The 20,950-nt window shown below is 46.9% G+C and overlaps 1 protein-coding gene across 1 annotated transcript in view; it reads right to left on the reverse strand.

The window, feature by feature from the left end:
- Positions 1-20,950, reverse strand: part of LOC147693352 (transient receptor potential cation channel subfamily M member 2-like) — a 3,804,886-nt gene that overhangs the window by 1,837,036 nt on the left and 1,946,900 nt on the right. The window lies entirely within an intron of this gene.

The raw sequence follows: 20,950 nt of genomic DNA on the forward strand, positions 1-20,950 counted from the left end.
GCGGGCCGACTGCAGCAGCTCGAGCCGCTTGCGGGACCGCTCCCGCCTAGCCTTCGACGTCAGGGCCCGGCAGTCGGAGCAGGTTCGATCGTCATGGTCGAGGCCAAAGCACTTCAGGCACCGGCGATGGGGGTCCGTGACCGACATCAGTCGGTCGCGCTTCGAGCAGGGCTTGAACCCGGGCATCCCTACAGGCACCGATAGAGTCAAAGACTCGAAGAAAAAGAGTGATCAAAAGATCAAAAGGTTCAGTCAAAAATTGACCGGGGGTAGAGCTTCTCCGGATCTACGCTAGCTGGCGCGGAAAAAAGAACTGACGTCAGCGGGCATGGGCGGCGTTTAAGTACTACGACAACGTCATTCCGGTGCTAACGACGCAGAGGACGGACGCGGAGCCGCAGACGACGCCTACCGACGCGCAGGGGTATTGCTACGCAAAAATTTCCGGATCCAGTCTGACGCCTGGGGATATTCTAAGGTAAGGAATCTATCACTAACGTGTCTCTTTCAGATTTAAATCTCAATGCATTCTTACCGCTGTAACCTCCAAGCAAATGGGCAGCATCTCGTGCTACCGGGGTGCGTAAAAGCGCAGACGGGCTTGCCTTTGTTCGTGCCTTTGGCGAGCCCGCTGCGCGCTAGCACAGCGTGCCTTTTTATTTCCTCCAGAGCGACTAGACCACCCCACAGGAGGTAAAATGGGGCTCTAAGGGCAAATCAGGCAGTCAGAACCCCGGTTGGAGTCCCCGCCTGTCCAGCGTTTCACACCACCCCCAAATCACTTCCCACAAAGTTTAAAATGCAATGTCCAAAAGAAAGCACTAACAAATTATTATTTTTAAAAGCAGGTTCAGCAAACGGGCATGTAGGAGCAGGAAAAGAAACGTCTGCTCGCATCAAGCGTCGAGCGCGCAGGCGCAACGTGCCTTTTTATTTCCTCCAGAGCGACTAGACCGCCCCACAGGAGGAAAAATAGCGGCTCGGTAGTGCCAATCAGGCAGTCAGAACCCCAGTTCGAGTCCCCACCTGCCCAGCGTTTCACACCACCCCAAATCAATTCTCACAAAGTTTAAAATACAATGTTCAAAGGAAAGGACTAACAAATTATTATTTTTAAAAGCAGGTTCAGCAAAGTAAAATCAGGCATATAGGAGCAGGAAAAGAAACGTCTGCTCGCATCAAGGCCACCGATAGCGATAGCGATGATTTCATTGATGCGATGAAAGTGCGGGCACTCAGCGGCAACAGTTCTTGGCTGCAGCGGTCCACAGATAGCGATAGCGATAATTCTCAGCCCGTGTCCCCACAGTAAACCAGTGGCCATGGAATTCTCAACAGGAGCCTCACCAGCAGTTAGAATCCCCTCACAGGAATTCCGAAGGCTGGTGGGTGAAGTCTGATATCCCTGAGACTTCAGCAGGAGGCAAGCTCAAATCAAGCCCTTGGGTAATTGCTTCAGCAAGATTGATGAAAGTGCAAACTCCTTTCCCTCTTCTAAAGTCTAGTGGTAACCGCTGCAGACCTTCAGCTTTCTTGGTTACACGGTCAGAGGTTTGTCTTGACATCCAGAAGTAATACGAATTGTAGGGGTTTCAGCACAGATATTTTTACCCCAAAAGTCTTTGTTCTCAAAAGTCACAAGTCACTGAATCCAGCCAGAACCAGTTCTGTGTGGGCCTGGAGCACTGTGTTTACAAGGCTGCATCCTGCATTTCAGAAAAGGTTTTTTTGCCATCAGACGCACAGAGGAATAAGGAGCCAGCATTTAATGTGCCTGGCACAGCCCTATTCAAGTCAAGGCGTCACCCCCCCCCCATACTCCAGAAGCAGATCTCAGTATTCAACCCAGGTCTGACTCAGCCTGCCCTGTCCCTCCAAAACCAGACAGCAATACACATAACAGCAGAGAACACTGGAAGGCTTAGGCAAGAAAAACCCTACTTTCTAAAAGTGTTTTTTTCAAACACAGAATATAAAAATAATCTTCACTAAAAGATGCACTTTAATATTCTGAGCTCAGCCATACTAAATTCGACTTTCCTATCATGTTCATTGGGTCAATTAAGTTAATAGAATGTAATAATCAAACTGCCCATCCTGGCCTAAGAGAACAAATAGCCTTGCAATAGTGAAAAACGAAAGGGAGTGTAATTCACTATCAGGACATGCTACACAGACCAAGGCATGTCCTACCTTTCACATTCAATGCACCCTGCCATAGGGGTGACTTAAATGATGCCAAGGGAAGGTTTCGGGACTAGGAAGTGGGTTCACTACACAGTCCGCATGGCAGTTCTGGACTGCACACAGACTCTGCAATGGCATGTCTGGGACACACTTTACAAGCTGCTTCTGTGGGTGGGGCAATTGGCGCTGCAGGCCCACCAGCAGTATTCTGTCTACTAGTCCTGGACACGCATGGTGCACTATACTAGGGACTAACAGGTAAACCAAATGAGACAAATATGGGAATACCAATTCATAGTCAATTCTACAATAGGGAGAATTCACGCTGTGGCACTGAATGGCAGTGGCACAGTTCCCAGAGCATCTAACACCAGCAGAAACAGAAGAGACAAAAGCGAAAAATTGAAGGGAGACCCACGCCAATGGTGCCAGGTCTAACAGGCACTATTAACGCAGTGCCCCTTTGGACACCCGTTGGGGTTCCGGGGGGCCCCACCGCCACAACAGATACTTCCTGTTCAGCAAATTATTGGTAGGAGGCAGAGATGGGGTTTGTTATTATTTAGGGTTTGTTATGTTTCCCCCGAATATGGGCATGGACACACCATATCCCATTAGTACCATGGCGCCACATGGTTTACACCCTAAGTACACATGGCTGCACACACACAGGGTGAGGTAGACGGGGGTCCGGGTCATGACCTGGAACGTGCGAGGTGGGGGGCAGTCTTACGACAGGCCAAAAGGTTGGAAATGGATATATTGTTGCTCCAAGAGAGCCAAGTGATGGCTTGAAGGTGCCATGCCTGACACATTTCTGGTTTGTTCAGACGTTTCACTCAGGAATCGTACATGGCTTCCTGGGCACAGCCATACTCATTCACCACAGGGTACCCTACAGACCTACAAAGGTGTGGACTGACCCAGGTGGGAGATACATCATACTGACAGGGACCTTGCAGGGGGGGCCACTTACAATAGGCACTATAAACACATCCTCTCCCCTTGGCTCAACATTTGTATAATGGATCATATGGCTCTGGGGGGAGTTACCGGCAGGACCATCTGTGATGCAGGGGATTTGAATGACATAATCACACCAGATGAACAAGAAACATAGGTTAATTATAGATTCCTTACCTTAGAATTACCCCAGGTGTCAGACTGGATCCGGAAAGATTTTTTCAGCAGTACCCCTGCGCATTTGAAGGTGGCCTCGGTCGACTCTGCGTCCATCGTTGGCATGGTGGTCACCGGGATGACGTTGCGGTAGCTACTTAGACGCCGCCCTTGCGTGCTGGCTTCAGTTATGTACATGACTTTCCGCGCCAGAAACGCAGATCCATACAAGACACTGACCACTGGTGCACAAAACTAGGGCCCTGAAAGGATGTCCTTAACCCTAAAGTCAGTTCGCAGAACGGGGAGGATGGGTGGGGCACTAAGGAATCTATAACTAATCTATGTTTGTTACAGATATAGCCTTAACAAAGGTAAGTAACTTGTTCATCTGAAAGAAACAGTTAGTTATAGATTCCTTACCTTAGAATAGATACCCCAGAAATACCAACCCCGGAGGTGGGTCTGCGAACCAAGTTCATGCCGAAAGTCCTGGAGAACAGAACGGCCAAAGAAGCAGTCTCTCCGGACTTGATGTTCAGACAGTAGTGCTTAGTGAACGTGTGCAACAATGCCCACATCAATGCCTGGCAAATGTCATTCAGAGGGACCCCTCGTCTCAAAGCAGTAGTGGCTGCCGTCACTTTGTTGGAATGGGCGCACAGCCCCTCTGGATGCTCCTTTTCCATTGGAGAATAGTAGGCTTTAATACACAAAACGACCCAGCTAGAAATAGTCTGCTTGTGTACAGCCCGACCTTTCTTGGCGCCCACAGAGCCAACAATGAGCTGGTCATCCACCCGGAACTGTTTGGTGGGATCCAGATAGAAGGAAAACGCATGTTTTGGGTCCAGATGGTGGAGCCTCTCTTCCCCTTTAGAAGGATGCGGAGGCGGAAAGAAGGTGGGCAAAGTGATTGTTTGCCCAGTATGAAAGGAGGTTACCACCTTGGGAAGAAAAGATGGACGAGTTCTTAGGACAACCTTGTCCAGATGTACAGCCAGAAAAGGAGGCTTGGATGAAAGGGTCTGGAGCTCACTCACTCTGGCAGATGTGATTGCTACCAGGAATGCAGTTTTAAGAGTTAAGAGCCTGAGAGGACAGTTGTGAAGTGGCTCAAAGGGAGCACACATCAAATAGGTGAAGACCAGATTCAAGTCCCACTGAGGCACTACGAAGGGGATAGGAGGAAAGAGATGAGTAATGCCTTTCAAGAAACAATTTACAACCAGGAACTTGAAGAGAGAAGGCTGATCAGGAAGCATAAGAAAGGCAGAAATGGCCGAGAGTTAGGCCTTGATAGTGCCCAGAGCAGAGCCCTGCTGGGACAAAGAATGGAGTACCAAGAGAACGCCAGAAAAAGAGGCAGAAATGGGATTCACAGCCTTTTCAGTGCACCATGCCACAATTTTTCTCCATTTGCAGGTGTATACCGTTTTAGTGTAGGGACGCCTGGCTGCCAAGATTACATCACAGACTTTGGGGGGCAGGTTAAACGACGAGAACTGCCGCTGCTCAGTCGCCACGCAAGAAGGTGGAGGCTGGACAGGTTCAGGTGGAGGACTGTTCCCTGCTGCTGCAACAGAAGATCCTCCCGAAGAGGCAGTCGGATCGGAGAATCGATGGCTATGTTGAGCAGCGCGGGATACCAGCCTCTTTGTGCCCAATCCGGAGCCACAAAAATGACTTGGGCCCGGTCGCACTTGATCTTCTTCAGCACTCTGGGCAGAAGTGGTATAGGCAGAAAGGCGTCTAGAAGATGGCAACTCCACTCGCAACAAAAAGCGTCGCCTAGCAAGTGCCGTCTGGAAATTCCAACGCGCAGGATTGCTAACATTGCACGCTTTCTTCCGTGGCGAATAGATCTAACCAAGGCTCTCTTCACTGCTGAAAGAGACTTTGCACCATCTACGAGTGATCCATCATGCACCTGCGGCTGAGTTTGTCCGCCCTGGCGTTCAGAGAACCTGCCAGGTGTTGAACCACCAGGGATATTCCCTGATGTTCAGCCATGTCCAGAGGGGGAGGGCCTCCTGACATAGGGTCCAAGACCCCAGCGGCCATGTTTGTGGCAGTACCACATATCGGTGGTGCTGTCTGTGAACACCTGCACTACTAGGGAAGGAATGTTTTGAGTGCAAGATGGATCGCCCAAAGCTCCAGAAGGTTGATGTGGAGCCTGGACTCCACCAGAGACCAAAGGCATCTGATCTCCTCCTCTTTCATGTGGCCACCCCATCCCAGATGGGATGCGTCCGTCACCACTGTATGTACTGGTTGGGGAAGGGAGAGGGATCTGCCATTGACCCAATCCTGGTTTGTGAGCCACCACTGCAATTGCCGTGCAGTGCCCTCTGAGATATGGAGCAATTGGACAGAGTACTCTGGTGATGCACCCACTGGAACTTCAGGTCCCACTGCAGAGCCCACATATGCCACCTGGCATGATCGACCAGCAGGACGCAGGGGGCCATGAGGCCCAGCAGCCTCAGGGTCATCCTGACCAAAACCCGGGATAGAGGCTGAAAGACTGGAATCATAGCCCAAATATCCAGAACTAGCTTTTCGGGAGGATAAACCTGAAACTGTGTTGTGTCGCGAACCGCTCTGAAGAAGAGGAGCTTCTGAGAGAGGGTCAGGTGTGATTTCAGCACGTTGATGGAGAACCCCAGCAAATGCAGGAGATCGGCCGTAGTCTGGAGGTTGGAAACGAAAGCCTGGGGTGAGCCCGCCTTCAACAGCCAGTCGTCGAGATAGGGGAAGACTGGGACCCCTGATCTGTGCAGATAAGCTGCAACCACCGCTTTCACTTTCATGAACACCCGAGGGACGCTGGTAAGGCCAAAGGGGAGCATGGTAAACTGAAAGTGCTCGTGGCCTACCATGGACCGGAGGTAACGCCGGTGGGCCTGCAGGATTGGGATGTGAAAGTAAGCATCCTGCAAGTCTAATGCTACCATCCAGTCTCCAGGGTCTAGGGCAGACAAGACCGGAGCGAGCTTCAACATCTTGAACTTCCGGAGAAAGCGCTCGACGTTCCTGAGATCCAAGGTAGGACAAAGGCCTTTGTCCTTCTTGGGCACCAGAAAGTAGTGGGAATAACAACCACAACCTACTTCTGGGACAGGAACGCGCTCAATGGCTCCCTTGGCCAAGAGTGTCGAAACTTCCTGTTGGAGAAGGGCCAGGTGGTCTTCCAACATGCAATGGTACTGAGGTGGCATGGAGGGAGGCGCAGTTTTGAATGGGAGGGAGTAGCCCCTTCGGACTACATGCAATACCCACCTGTCCGACGTGATGGAGTGCCAGTGGGGGACGTGATGGTGGATCCTGCCGCCCAATGGCGTTTAGTGGCCCTGAAAGGTTGGACTAGGAAAGTTTGGAAGCTGCTGCAGAGGGGGCTGTGGTGGAGTGGCCCGCTCGCTGGCCCCCAGAACCACACCTGTCATTCTCACATCCCCGGCCGTGCTGTGGCTGAACATCTTGCACTCGCCTATGGCGGGTGTTGGAGAGGCCCACGGACCTGGCCGTAGCCTGTGAGTCTTTTAAGCGCTCTAGCGCGTTGTCCGCCTTGTCGCCGAAAAGGCAACGGGCATCAAAAAGCATATGCATGAGGATGGATTGACTAAAAAAGAGTTTGGAGACAGTCACATTCCCTTTTCCCAAAAAGTTTGTTGATTTTTAAAAAAACGTATCCCTTTATTTAGGTGCTGTAGAATGTCACCTCCTGATCTTGAGGTGTTTAAGTAAATGCTATAGAAAGTGTCGTTCACCACGGAAAGGACAAACTCATATTAGCACTTCTAGGCGATTGTGTCGCTTTTACAAAGTCGTCATTCACTTTAGAATTTTTAGGATTGATTTATTTATCAATCGTAGAATTTCAATCGATTTCAATCATCATATACTTAATTTCATATATACATCATGAGACTTGTTTGTCAACATGTTACTTCACAGGAATTTCAAAAGCCTCAATGTATTTCGGGCCCAGCCCTTCGTAAGGGGGTGATCCCTACAAAGAAAATAATACCCACTTTATGATCTAAGAACTGAATGAATGCATAGAATTAAATAAAATAGGTAACATGCAAGGCTGGTGTGAAATTCGCAATGCATGGTGAAAGTGAAATAGGAACTAATTAATGGTCATACAGTGCAAAAAGAAATCATCTGTGAAAATGTGAAAACTCCCCCTCAAAAAGTTTTCTTACGAATGGTCCCATACGGCGCATATGTACATCACATACCTGCAAACCTCGCGGTAAACACCCACCGTAAAACGCTTCATGGACGCGTTCAAACGCATTACACCAGTGCCACGGAAATAAATATAGTCAAAATCGAAAGTGAACCGCCCTAAGGCATAGTCAACGAAAAAAAGACTGCCATGTTGCCATAAAAGCAAGACCCGCATGTGAGAACATTGGGACTGAAAATAGAGGAAAAAGCGTTTGTGCAAAAAAACGGATGAAAAAAATTATGAGATGCAGGCTATCCCGCTAATTATCATGTATAAGAAAGACAAAATACAAATTTTTATTACCCTCAAAAATCAAGGGGGATAATGTCTCAAAAAATGAAATTATTTTCCGCATTGCGTATAAGAAGGTGTAAACTCACTAAATAAAGTACTAGGATATGAAGGAAATGCTGAAAATGAAAATATAGACAATACGCAGTACTGTGTCTCTGTCACAATTTGCTGCCTGTGCTCTCGTACGCACCACCAGGGGGCTGCATAGTGGGACTTGCCAGTGTTCTAATATGCTTCCAGACCCTCTCCTGCATGCATATCCTGACTTCCAGCCATTTGGACACCATTTAGGAATTGACATCCATTCTCAATCCATGCCGGGTTTTGTGGAAGCTAGTCTGCTCATGCTGGAAATAATAATAATATTAATAGCTTTATTGCGTGATTAATACAAATCTTTGCAATGACTCTTTGAAAGAAACATTGGAGTAGATACATGATCAAGAGTTTTACAAAAACAGTTAAAACCAGTAAAAGAGAGTTAAAAATATGGGCGAAAGATACGTGCAAACTGATGTAATCCATTGTGGTTGAAAAAAAAAAAAAAGAGCAGTTCAAGGTTTACTGAGTCTTTGATAATCGAAAGAGAGTTTTCTTAAGATGCAAAATGCAGGTCTTTTTGAGTCAAGTTCGAACACTGGCCTCTGGGTTTTGGATCGTGTTAACTGTTTTCATGAAACGCACTAAACTGCAGGCTAGTTGGATGTCTTCTCCCTTGAAGCTGATCAACAGGGCTTGTCTGCGAGTTCGAACACCATTTTGATTCCAGAGCATTGCTAGTTGGCCCCTTCGGGCATTGTCTAGAGCTTTGCAGCTACATAACAAGTGCAGAACGTCCCCCTTTGGATTTTTGCAAAGCCTGCAATTGGAGTTCGTTTCCAAGCGGTTCCATGGGGGAAGATGTGCTTTTGACGGAATTACCCCCATCCTTAGCCGCAGGAAATCTTCCTTCACCTTCCTTGAGAAGCTGGTGCTGAGGTATGGCTGGGGTAGGGGGCTAGTATAGCCTTGGATCACAAACCACCCGTGTGATCTCCTGGTTAGTGTGGCTTTGTCTTCTTCCATGGAAAAAAATTTCACTGACTTGTTAACAAGTCGCTTGAAGCACTTGTGTGAACAGCTCGAGTGCCAAAGGTCTTTTAATGCAAGGGATTTTATTGCTGCTTGAAGGTACACCGTTTCTGGGGATCCCTGGTTTGTCTCCTGCTCTTTCCAAAGGTGGGCGTTCAAGGAGTCTGGTTCAGCATTCTTTATTTTGTGCCAGCATTTAGCATATGCGCCTTTACGTGCGATTCGCTGCTTCTGTAAGCCAAACTCCAGCCTTAACTGTGCTGGGGAGGTGTACGGGGGTAGTGAGAAGAGTATTCGGAGCGTTTTACTGACCACATTGTCTAGAGTGTCCTCATCTCTCACTCTCATGCATTCACTGCCATATGTTATTGATGGTAGCAGTTTTGCGCGAAATATGTCCACCAAGGGGATTAAGTTTGGGCCTGCTATTTTATTCTTGATGTTTTTTAAAGCGATGGCCAGTGAGATCCCTCTATTTTTTATTGTTGTTGAGTGTCGCTGGAATGAGCCATTGGAATCAAAGATTATTCCTAGATATTTATATTCTTTAACTGTTTCCATTTTGAGGTCATGCAGAGACCATCAAAATATTTGCTTTTTTGATTTTTGATTGAAAACCATCACCTTCGATTTTTCCATGTTTATGGTCAGGCCATTTTTATCAGAGAATGTACTTGTTGCGTTAATAAGATGTTGCAGGCCTACTGGGGTGTGGCTGATTAGTATCAGGCCGTCTGCATATAATAAGTTCGACAGTATAAGACCCCCTAGCTTTGGGGCGTGATGGTTGCGGTTGTCCAGATCTTTAGAAAGGTCGGACATAAAAAGGCTGAATAGGGTCGGTGCGAGGACGAACCCCTGTTTCAGCCCCTTTGTAGTCAGAATTTCTTTGGATAAACAATTGCCGGCCCCCAGTTTTATTTGGATCCAGGTATCTGAATGTAATAAGATCAGTAAGTTAAGCAATTTGGGGTCCACATCCCACTTTGAAAGTTTTGACCACAGTTTCCCTCTATCAATGCTATCAAAAGCGGCTGAGAAGTCGATGTAGCACGCATATAATGTTTTTTTATTTTTAATGGCAGCATCCATCAGCAAGGAGAGGGCTAGGATGTTAGTCGAGGTCCCTAGATTTTTTTGGAATCCAGTCTGGTTGATAGGGATACATTTTTTATTTGATGCCCAGGAGGTTAGTTCTTCCAAGAGTAGCCCTGAAAAATATTTTGCATCTATATCTATAAGCGCTATGGGTCTGTAGTTCTTAGCCTCATTCTTGTTGCCTTTTTTATAGATTGGGGCTATTATTGAACCCCTCCAAGAGGACGGAAATTGTTCAGCGTTCCAGGTTTCTGCGAAGAGTGGGAGGAGTTGTTCAGCCCAATAGGTTGGATCTTGTTTGTATACAATGGGAGGGGTTCCATTTGGGCCTTGGGCTCCCTCCTTCCGTCCTTTCGCAATCCGTCCCTTCAGTTGTTCAATCGAACTTGGGAAGTTGGAATCCTCAGCTAAGGGCTTTAGGGGCATCACGATTGGCTTGCAGAATTCCGGGTTTCGATGGCCCATGCTTGGTACTTCATCATTAAAGTGTTTAAACAGATAGTTTACCCAGGATGCCTCTGTGATGTGGGAGTTCACTCCAGGGGCATTCGGATTATCTATTTTATTGACAGTTTTCCAAAATCTTGCACTGTTATTATTTTTTGAATCATAGAGAAGTTTTGCCCAAGTTTTTTCCGCGGCTTCTTGTTTGATTCGCCACAGGATTTTATTCTTTTTGCACTTTAGTGATCTCAATTTAGACACTGAGTCGTTGTCGCTCCCATTTTTCCGCAGCTCGCGAAGTGTTCTATTGATGGCTGTTTTTACTGCCCTTAGAATAGGCGTTTGAGAGGATTGAGGGTAATATTTTTGGTTGCTTGTCGTGCTAGACGATATTTTATTTTGGCTTGTCAGTACGTCGGTTTCTTTAGCGTCATTAGGCTTAGTGTCCTTTAGTCCAAAGGATTTCAAGAAGGACTCCCAGGCAAGTATTTTGTTGTCGTTCAACTCAGCAGCACTTTCCCAGCACATCTTTTCTTCTTGCATTAATCGAACTGGGTCGCTAGTGTTGCACTTAATTCTGTTGCATTTTGCGGAGGTCATCAGCTTTGGGCCGTTTGCTAGAAATGTTTGCGCTGTCCCTTGAGTCCTCAGTGACAGTTCTTGCGGGAGGTGGTCGCTACAGTCAGATATTCCGATTTTAAAGTCTTGTACAAATGTGAACAGTGAAAAAGACAAGAAAGTATAGTCGATCGCCGATGATGTGATCGAGTTGTGGAAGGTTGCGGCTTTGGGGACGATCCCCCGGCGATCGCCCATTTGCCGAAATCAGACCCAAATTCGTTAGGTCTTCTGTAAAGCTTTTTGATAGATTTGTTTGTTTGCCCCAAGGGCCCACATCCAGAGCTGGAATCCCCCTGACGTGCAGATAATCTTCCATTGGATAATTCTTCCCTGAGGATTTCGAAAGTAACATATTAAAGTCTCCTGACACTATAAGGTTCGGATTGTCCACTTCCGTAATTAGCTTGTTCAGTTCTGTCACCAGGGCAGTGGCGCCGTTTTTTTTTCCTTTTGGGTGCAGGTAGGTATTAACCAGGATAAGTTCTTGCCTATTGGAACCCAGTGTTGATATTTCCAGCTGGACTGCAATGATCCAGTTTTCAGTTCCCGAAATATTTTTATTTAGCAGTTCTTTTACGTGGTTTATTGTTTGTATCGAGGTGTATATCGTTAAACCACCTTTCTCATGACCGAATTTTGAGGTTCTCCTTGCTGGTAGATGGTATGTTTTAAAGCCCTGGAGATGGAGCGGTTCTGCTGACCAGGTTTCTTGTAACAGTATTAAGTTGTACTGTTGAAAATATAGCTTTAGATATTTGTTGGTGATTTTTGCTCTTAGACCGTTTATTTTCCAAGAACACAATTTAAGCGACCAATTTGTATTTGAGGGGGGGGCCAAATCGCTCTGCAGATTGTCATTGGCTGCACTGTTTGAAGTTAATTGTTTTTGCGATCCACTCCCATTCTTGTTTTTGGGTCGGAGGAACAATGATTTTTTGCAGGGGGGTGTACCGGCCTTTCAATCAATTGAGCTTCCCCGTGCGCCTCTTAATATTGATTTTATGGGAATACCTGGACCGTGTTTGCTAAAAGACAGGTTAGCATGTTCTTTGCGGAGTAATGGAGCTGAGTAGCCTGGGATGAAGAATGGTTTGATTCGAATCCCCCATGCTTTTAGTTGGTTTTCCTCTCTTAAGATTTTTTTCGCCGATTCTCCAGAGTTCCAGATTGTTTTTGAAATTTCCTGCTCTGATAGATGTTTGAGAGTGATGAATTCGACAGCCTCCAAATCTTGAGTGGTTAGCATAGCTAAAGATGTAATAGAGTTCAAAACTCGTAAGATGTTCCTTCGATTTAAAATATCTTCTCGGCCTTTGGATCTATAGTCTGGAATGAAGAGTATTGTTTTGGGCTCTTCGTGGTTGGTGGACTCCTGCCGCTGTTCGGGATTTAGCGCCCATTCTACGCTTTTGTAGTTACGATGGTCTTGAGAGCTTTCTTGGAAGTTTAGCTCTCTTTGGGTCGGCGGACCCGAGTTAGCTGTTGATACCCGTGCTGTATTCTTGCAATTGCTGTAGTCTAAAAATGCTTGATCACTTTGCGTCAGCTGACCCAAGTTGGCAATTGGGTCACGGGGTTCATGTTTGTTGTTGCCCTGCCTTTGCCCTGATGTTAATATTGGGGCTGTACTTTGGGTTGATCCTGGATTTTGCTCTCTCTGTATCGGGGGTTCCTTGTCCAAAGTTGTGTTGGATTCATTTTTCCTTGCTGATGTGGAGATACAGATGGTGGAATTCCAAGGATTAGTTCCTCCAATCAATTCTACCACCAGGTTTTCCACAGTTTGTGGCCTCATTGACTTGATGTGGAAGGGTTTTTTTTAACACTTGCTTGTCGCCACTGAGCCGACTTGTTCACGAGCTTCTTCAGCTGAACCCCTTATAAAATCAACGTCTGTTGCTTTATTCTTGGCAGGGTTTGCCTCTGGGCTTATAAGGGCAGGGGAGGTTGGACGGCTTTCCCTTGACCTGTTGCTTAGATCATCCTTGGTGTCTCTTTGTTCTTTCTCTGATTCTGGCAGCAATTTGTCTGCTTGTGGGAAGTATGTTCTCATGGAGCCCATCTTGTTTCTCCCTTTTCTCTTCATTTTCCTTCTTTGTTTAGCAGACTGTTGTTTGTTGCATATATATTGCCCGCTTTCTACAATGGCGGACGGCTCTCTGGTTGAACTCTGCTGGTTTTCGTCATGCCGGAGCTTGAGTGCCCCTCCCGTTTGTTGTGGGATCTGTTCGTTCGGTTCCTTAGGGTGAATATGTAAGTTGTTTGAGACTATTGTGGCGTTGGAATAACCACTGATTGGATTTTTTCCGTTATCTCGCAATCTGGGTTTTTTTTCCCCCTGCTTGCCCATGCTGCTCTGTGGGAGTCGTTTATAGATTTTATGTCAGTTAAGAGCTCACTCATTACATCTGGTAAAGATGATAATTTATCAATGATTGAGTAGCAAGTGCAGCTTGGTGGGTTGATTGAGGTTTTTGATTGAACTTTTTTAATCAACTCGTTCAAATCTAATAGCTTGGTGTCGATGTTAATGACGTGGGTCGTTAAACGGGTAACAGATTTAATTGGATATCCATCTTGTCCGAATGGTATTCCATTGCTTTAGTCGTGAGGTTCATGGTGTTTAACAGTGATGCCCAGAGCCCGCTCTCTTCTGTGTTTAGAGTCTTTGGGGAATCAACCGTTTTATTTTCTGTATCATGAGGTAGCGTGACACCTTTACCATGGGCAGGTGTGTCTGCCTTTTTCTCCCATTCTTCAGTTGTCAAGGGAAATGCGCTGTTTACTGATGCTGACCCTGAGTACTGAGTAATAGTTGAAACCAAGGGTCTCACTTGAGGTGAGATGTTTGACTTCAAGGCAGCAGTGTGTGCAGGTCTTGCTAGCACATGCTGGGTCGTATTTGGACCAGGATGATTTGTTTGGTGTAAGCTGTTTCACTCCAAAGCCAGATCAGGGGACTCCGCTGTGATTTTTTTGCTGAGGTGGCGTAGAATGAGTAATTCGGAGATGATGGCTGTTCTAAGTACTCATTGGGAGTAGGCTCTTTGACTTGATCATCGGGCTCATCTGCTGGCTCATCTGCTCTATATTTGCTTATCTCGCTTGCGTCCTTATTCGCTTCAAAAATTTTATTTTGCTACCTAGGATTATATCCATCGGTTTCAGAACATTGAAGACTGTTTGCTACTGTAATTAAAGTGGGCGTTGAGTCTCTGTTAGGTTTAGATGGATTTTCCTTGACCAAATGACTCGCCAATACCGGTGCCGGTTTTAGGGCTCTTGCCGAGTCTGCAACGTCGTGTTTTGTTAGGATGATTATTTCCGGAAGCAAAGGGGAAGGAAGACCCTTCTGAGTGGTTTAACAGGGCCCCAGCATCTTTCACAAAGGCAAACTTAGAGTAAATTTTAGATTGTACAAGGGCTTTTTTTGGTATTTGTTGGTAGTAAATTTGTTGATCTGTTTGACCTAGAACTGAGCTCTCTGCTTCATGCTCAAGGGTAACCAAAATGTTGTCCTCTGTGCCTGAGTTTATTGGCCTTGTTAATTTTTCGAGGCTGTCCAAAGAGACATTGAGTAACTTGTTTTTCTTCTTCCGGTTACTCACTACTGTAGAAATACTTCTTCTTTCTTTGCCTGATCTCATGATGGCTAAAAAGCTGATATCAGCCAAGAGGAGGGAGGGGGTCCAGTAAACCCTGCACTGTCCTTTCAGTGGAAACAACGCCCCTCACCTGATGTGCAAATGCCAGCTCACAGAAACGAGTCAAAATGATACGCCGGCATATTTCAGGTTCTTCGTGTTCTTCGTGTAGTGAGCCGATGAAAAGTAGAGACACAGCGTCTCTTAGGCCAAAATACAGAGGCGATCCAGCGGGGAAGCACCTTCCGCTGCTTGGTCTGGGTCGATTGATGTGAAAACTTTTTCCCAGCAGGTGGCGCTGATTAGAGGAATAAAGAGAGTTTAGCAGAAGTTGATTTCCCCTGTAATCCCCCCTTCGGGTTTACTATGTGGCTTTGTGCCTTTCTCCAGGCAGGGTTTTTTAGTTTTTGACAGGGCTCCGATGTGTTTACTTGGTGATTCTGGGGATTTTGGGGACTCTGTGAGCGGATTGGCAGTTTTGGAAGATTGCATTCGGCCCCTGCCGGCAGTCGCGGCCGTAAGAACCACTTCAGGAGCAGGCTGGAGCGCTGCGGAGCCTACGCGACAGACCACGGGCCCTTGTGCCACCACTGAGCCCCCTATGCCCCTCAGCCTCACTCCTCACTCCTCTGTCGGTCTGCACATGGCTCCCTGGCTCCCACCCCGTTCCTATCCTTTCACCGCTGCTTACTGTAGCTGCCGGTGGGGGCGGCTGACTCAAAGGGCTCTAGAGGTGGTTGGCCGCCTGTGGAGCTTCGGGACTTCGGAGCTTGGAGCCTGTAGGTCAGGTAGTTGCTCTGAGGCTCTGAGCTTGGTGACCAAAGCACTCCAAAGCACCCTCTGGCAGCTACTGCCCCACGCGGTTCTCTGCCTCACCTGCCTCTCGCAGTCTCTCACAGTCGGGCTGCCGGAAAAGCTGCAATCTCGGTCTCGGATAGCGCTCTCTTGAGGGTCAGGAACTGGTGCAACACAGCCGGCCTCCTGAGCTTGAGCTTCAGCTTCCTTCCACTCTCCGCAGCTCCGCGGCACCGGTGCAGCCGTCTGGGTGACCCTTGACCCTTGACCCGGAGTGCTCCGCAATGCTGGTTCTGCCGGTTCTATCCCCGGGTCGGTCTTGGGGGGGTTTCGGGCTCTCACACCCGTTGCAGCCACCGCCGCCGTTCTCCCGCTCTCCTGCTATTACTGGCGTGCCTACTTCCACTCTCGCAAAACCCGGAAAGGAATCTAAGGATCTCTCTATCTTTCTCTGCTGGAAACTCTGTGACCTAGAATTCCCTGCTCTCTGTTTCGTCTCCATCCCTGCAGGCCAAGGATGGATGGAAGAATTCAGCTCACCTGTGGCTGGCTGCTGCTAGCCTGCACACACCTGATGCATATGATTACTGTGAGCTCTTTTAAGCCCCAGCTCCCTTCAGGCCAAGGTTGGTCATTGTAGCTGTTTACCGGTGAGACCGATTCTTGTTTCCAGTGTTTCCTGAGCTATAGTTATGCCTTGTTCCTGACCTGCTGCTGTTTACGTTGTTCCTGAATTAGCACTGCCTGCAGTGCTACCTTGACCCCTGAGCATTAGTATTCATTGTTCTTGAACTGCAGCAGTTTCCCTTCTTCTGAATTAGCACTGCTTGCAGTGCTACATTGTTTCCTGAGTTCCTGAGCTATAGCTATTCCTTGTACCTGAATTAGCATTGCCTGCAGTGCTCTTGTTTCCTGAGTTCCTGAGATATAGTTATTCTTTGTTCCTGTTCCTAGGCTTCAGCTATTTATTTTTCCTGATTTGTATTGCTTGCAGTGCTCTCTTGACTCCTTGTTTCCTGAGCTGTAGCTATTTCCCTGTTCCTGTACTAGCACTGCCGGCAGTGCTACCTTGACTCCTTAGCTATAGAAATTCCCTGTTCCTGAACCAGCACTGCTTGCAGTGCTACCTAGACTCCTGAGCTTTAGCTCAATTCTTGTTCCTGCCCCAGCACTGCCTTCTATGCTACTTTGTTTTCTTGATTCCTTAACCTGCACTATTTTAGTATACCCTTGTAGCCTCTCCTTCTGTATATCCCTTTCCAGTCCCTGCCTTTCTTCCCAATTCCTTGGTTCCAGTTCCTAGTTTGCTGTTTTTCTATTCTGCCGTCTAGCTTCTGTTGCCTTGTATGTTTGTTACCTGCTTTCTGCCAAGTGTGCCCTGTGATTTCCTTCCTTTCCTGTTAAGCACTCCTCCTTGCTAGCTCCTGGTCTATTGTGCTCGTGTTTAGTTCTACTCTCTTGCTGTTACTGCCTTGCATGTTCCTGTTTGATCATCAGGATCCGTGGGCACAGCTGACTACCTAGGTGGTGTTTCTTGTTCACTGTGAGTATTGTCTTTGAGTTACATTGACACCATCACCATAGGTATAAGCTCCACAGACCCTGCCTTTGCATGCATATCCTACATGTGGGTATTTGCAGTCAGTATCTGTAACAGAAATTGTGGGTAAGAAACTTACTGAGCTTCAGTCTTACTGTGTGGAGCTCCTGAGTGCTTTACCCCACACTCCCCGTTATTGTTAATGTTGTTTCATATATATGTCTTGCACATTCGTCCTGCGTGTAGTTGTTCTGAATGCTAAAACTGCCTTGTGAGTCCCCTTCCTTTCTGAGTCTTGTTCACTTGTACAGGCTCCCATTTTGGATCCCTTTTTTGTTTCTGACTCCCTGTATGACCCTGGGCAGCGCTGTACTCCTCTTCCTGTGTAAGTTTTCTACCAAGTTCTCAGTCCTTGCCCAAGTCCCTGACTGTGTTCCCCACATAGTCCGGGACAGTCCCTGACAGTCTCAGTACAAAATACAGATCATTTTTTAAAAAACAGCTAAATTCCAATTGTTCACTTAACTCCTTAGGGTGTAGTGAATTGAGTCTGTGTATCCAATACAGTTCTCACTGTCGTAGAAATTTCTTATTGTCTCTTCCTTCCTTCTCCTTTATCTGTTCCAATACCATATACCGGAGTTGGCTGATATTGTGGTTCATATCTGTGAAATGTGCAGCGACTGACAATTTGTGATTTCTCATATATATGTTACTTTTGTTTTCTATAAGGCGAGTTTTGATTTTGCATTCAGTCTTTCTCACATAGGGTAATCCACACAAAAATTTTAGAAGGTATACTACATTGCTAGTATCACAGGTTGCTATCACTTTCAATTTGATTGGGGTGACTTGAGTGTGATGCATCAAGGTGGTACCTCTTATGATGTTATTACAATTACCACAATTGTGACACGGAACAGTTCCTGTATGAATTTGGTTTGGTGTGTTAGTATTCCTATACAATAGATGCTTCAAATTTTTAGTGCGTTGATAAGCAAAAATAGGAAATTGTTGGAATATTCCCTTAAAATCTGTTTCCGCCTAGAGCAATGGCCAGTATTTTTGAATGACTTGTTTAATTTTGATGCTCCTTGTTGAGAATTTTGACTCAAATACCAGTCTCTCATCATTAGTGCCTGTTCGAATCTTAGGTTTAAGAAACTGCACCCTTTCTTTCTGTTTAACTCTGACCTCTGCTTCCTGTAGGATAGATGCTAGATATGCTCTTTGTTTGAATTTGAATATGACTCTTCTGCTGTTCTCATTGTATATTTCCTCAGATGAAGAGATACGTTTAACTCTGGGCAACTGCTAGTAAGGAAGATATTTTTTCAAACTTATTTGGTGAAAACTGAAAAAGTGTAAAAAATTATTCCGGTCAGTTGGCTTGGTAAACACTGAAGTAACCAGTTTATGATCTTGTAGCATGATGTCAACATCTAGAAAGGAAATTCTTTCCATACTGATGGTATGTGTGAATTGAATTCTTTCATCAATAGTGTTCATCTGGCTGACGACCTGAAGTAGGTCACGTTCTCCACCTTTCCAAATTAGAAATATGTCACGAATATAACTATAGTAGGTAATCAAATTGTCTTGCCAGAGGGCCTTAGATAGAATATGATCCAATTCGAACCGGTACATGAAAAGTTTTGCAAACGCTGGAGCTGCGCAATTTCCCATAGACGTCCCCGAGGGGAAGTTGCAGAGCGGCAATGCTTCTTCGACTTCTTCTTATGCTTTGACTTACCTGACCCCAAGTACGAAGACTTAGAAGAGGAGTGATGATGGCTCCACGATCGGTCCCTTGACCTCCCACATGACCGGGACCTTGTGTGACCCGGAGCCGACTGCTGGGCCCAAGGAGCTTTCAGGACCCCTCCAGCAAAGACTTTGGGCCATGGTTCGGCAGTCAAAGCACGACTTGGGGTTGTGGTCACTCTCCAGGCAGAAGAGGCACAGGCTGTGCGGATCCGTGACCAACATCAGTTAGGTACAGCGACGCAGACCTTGAAACCAGGCATCCCTCATGCACCAGGAGTCAGATTAGATTTCAAAAATAAGTCAACAAAAGTCACAAAAAACTCATTCAAAAAGTGACTGGGGGTACCGCTCTCTCCGGATCTGCGCTTGCTGGCAGTTAAAAAGAAAGAACTGTTGTCAGCCCGAGAGGGCAGCGTCTAAGTTGCTACTGTGACATCATCTCGGTGACCACGGCGGTGACGACGGACGAGGAGTTGACCAACACCACCTTCCGACGCACTGGGGTACTGCTGACGAAAAACTTTCCAGATCCAGTCTGATTCCTGGGGGTAATTCTAAGGTACGAAATCTATAACTAACTGTTTCTTTCAGATGAAGACACATGGCATGCGAGTGGCCCTGTCCAGCCCAGCGGTTGTGAAAAGCTGGGTTTCTGTTGCAGTAACCCCCCACCTTTTGCCAGACTACTGATGCACTTTGACTTGATGTGCCCTAGGTCCCTGCCAATCAGGTTCCCAGGGTCTGTGTTCTTTCCCCAAAAATAACACAAACCCAATTGGCACCTCTGGCCACAGGTCAACCCCTGGTAAATGGTACCACAAGTATCCAGGGCACTGTGACCAATGAAGATCTCTAAGGGATGCAGTACTCTTTGTGGTACTCTTAGAGGCCCTGTACCTTTACAGACTCACACTGTCTTTGCAGGCTGCATGTCTTGGTTCAGAACAAAGTGAAGAGTCAGCATGGCACACATCCCTGTGTGCCATGCCTGCAACCCTCTGCCCTGGCATAGACCAGTCCCTCCTCCAGCTGGGTGCACTATACCAGTGGTGCATGAGCCCTGAACCCCTACAGTGTCTAAAGAACAAGCTACTTACCTTCGGTAACGCTTTTTCTGGTAGATACTATATCTGCCTGTGGATTCCTCACCTTGTGAATATCCCCTGCGTCAGCAACATTCGGAAATTCTTTTGCAGCTTCGCGCCGACATGGACCCGGACGTCATAGAGGCACAGCATCGCTCGCGACTCCGCTGACGTCACCGACGCCTATAATAGGCCCACGTCGGCGTGATGACATCAGTTCCGCCCTTTTTTCCGTGCCTTTGAGGCACACGGACGGACCAATGACAGTAGACATAAACACAGTATACGCAGTACCAATATCAAGGTAACACACACAGTGTGAAGTAAATGCAATAAAACATCTGACAATAAAATAAATACATAATAGAAACACTGGCATAGAAGAGTGGACAACGGGGAGGCGGGTGGGTCAGTGAGGAATCCACAGGCAGATATAGTATCTACCAGAAAAAGCGTTACCGAAGGTAAGTAACTTGTTCTTCTGATAGATACATCTGGCGTGTGGATTCCTCACCTTGTGAATAGAGTCCCACAGCAGTCCCCACTCCCGGAGGAGGGTGTCCACTCTTCTAAACCAGGAAATCCTGAAGGACAGAGCACGCAAAGTGGCCGTCCCACCTCACCTCAGAATCCAAGCAGTAATGCTTCGCGAAGTGTGGAGGGAAGACTAAGTTGCCGCCCTACAAATATCCTCAACAGGAACACCTCTAGCTAATGCAGAGGTAGACGACTTAGCTCTTGTAGAATGAGCCCTTATACCCTCTGGAGGTTCCTTACCGGCCAAAGAGTAGCAGATCTTTATACAGAGGACAATCCATCTTGATAAAGTTCTTTTATGGACCGCTCTTCCTTTCTTGCAGCCAGCAAAGCCAATGAAGAGCTGGTCATCCAGCCAACAGTCTTTAGATCTGTCCAAGTAAAAGGACACCGCCCTCTTAGGGTCCAGACAGTGCAACCTCTCCTCCTCTTTGGAAGGGTGTGGGGGAGGATAAAAGGTAGGGAGGGTAACAGATTGAGCAAGGTGGAAAGCAGTTACCACCTT

Source organism: Lissotriton vulgaris, chromosome 8 (assembly GCF_964263255.1).
Source record: "Lissotriton vulgaris chromosome 8, aLisVul1.2, whole genome shotgun sequence".
Taxonomy (NCBI): domain Eukaryota; kingdom Metazoa; phylum Chordata; class Amphibia; order Caudata; family Salamandridae; genus Lissotriton; species Lissotriton vulgaris.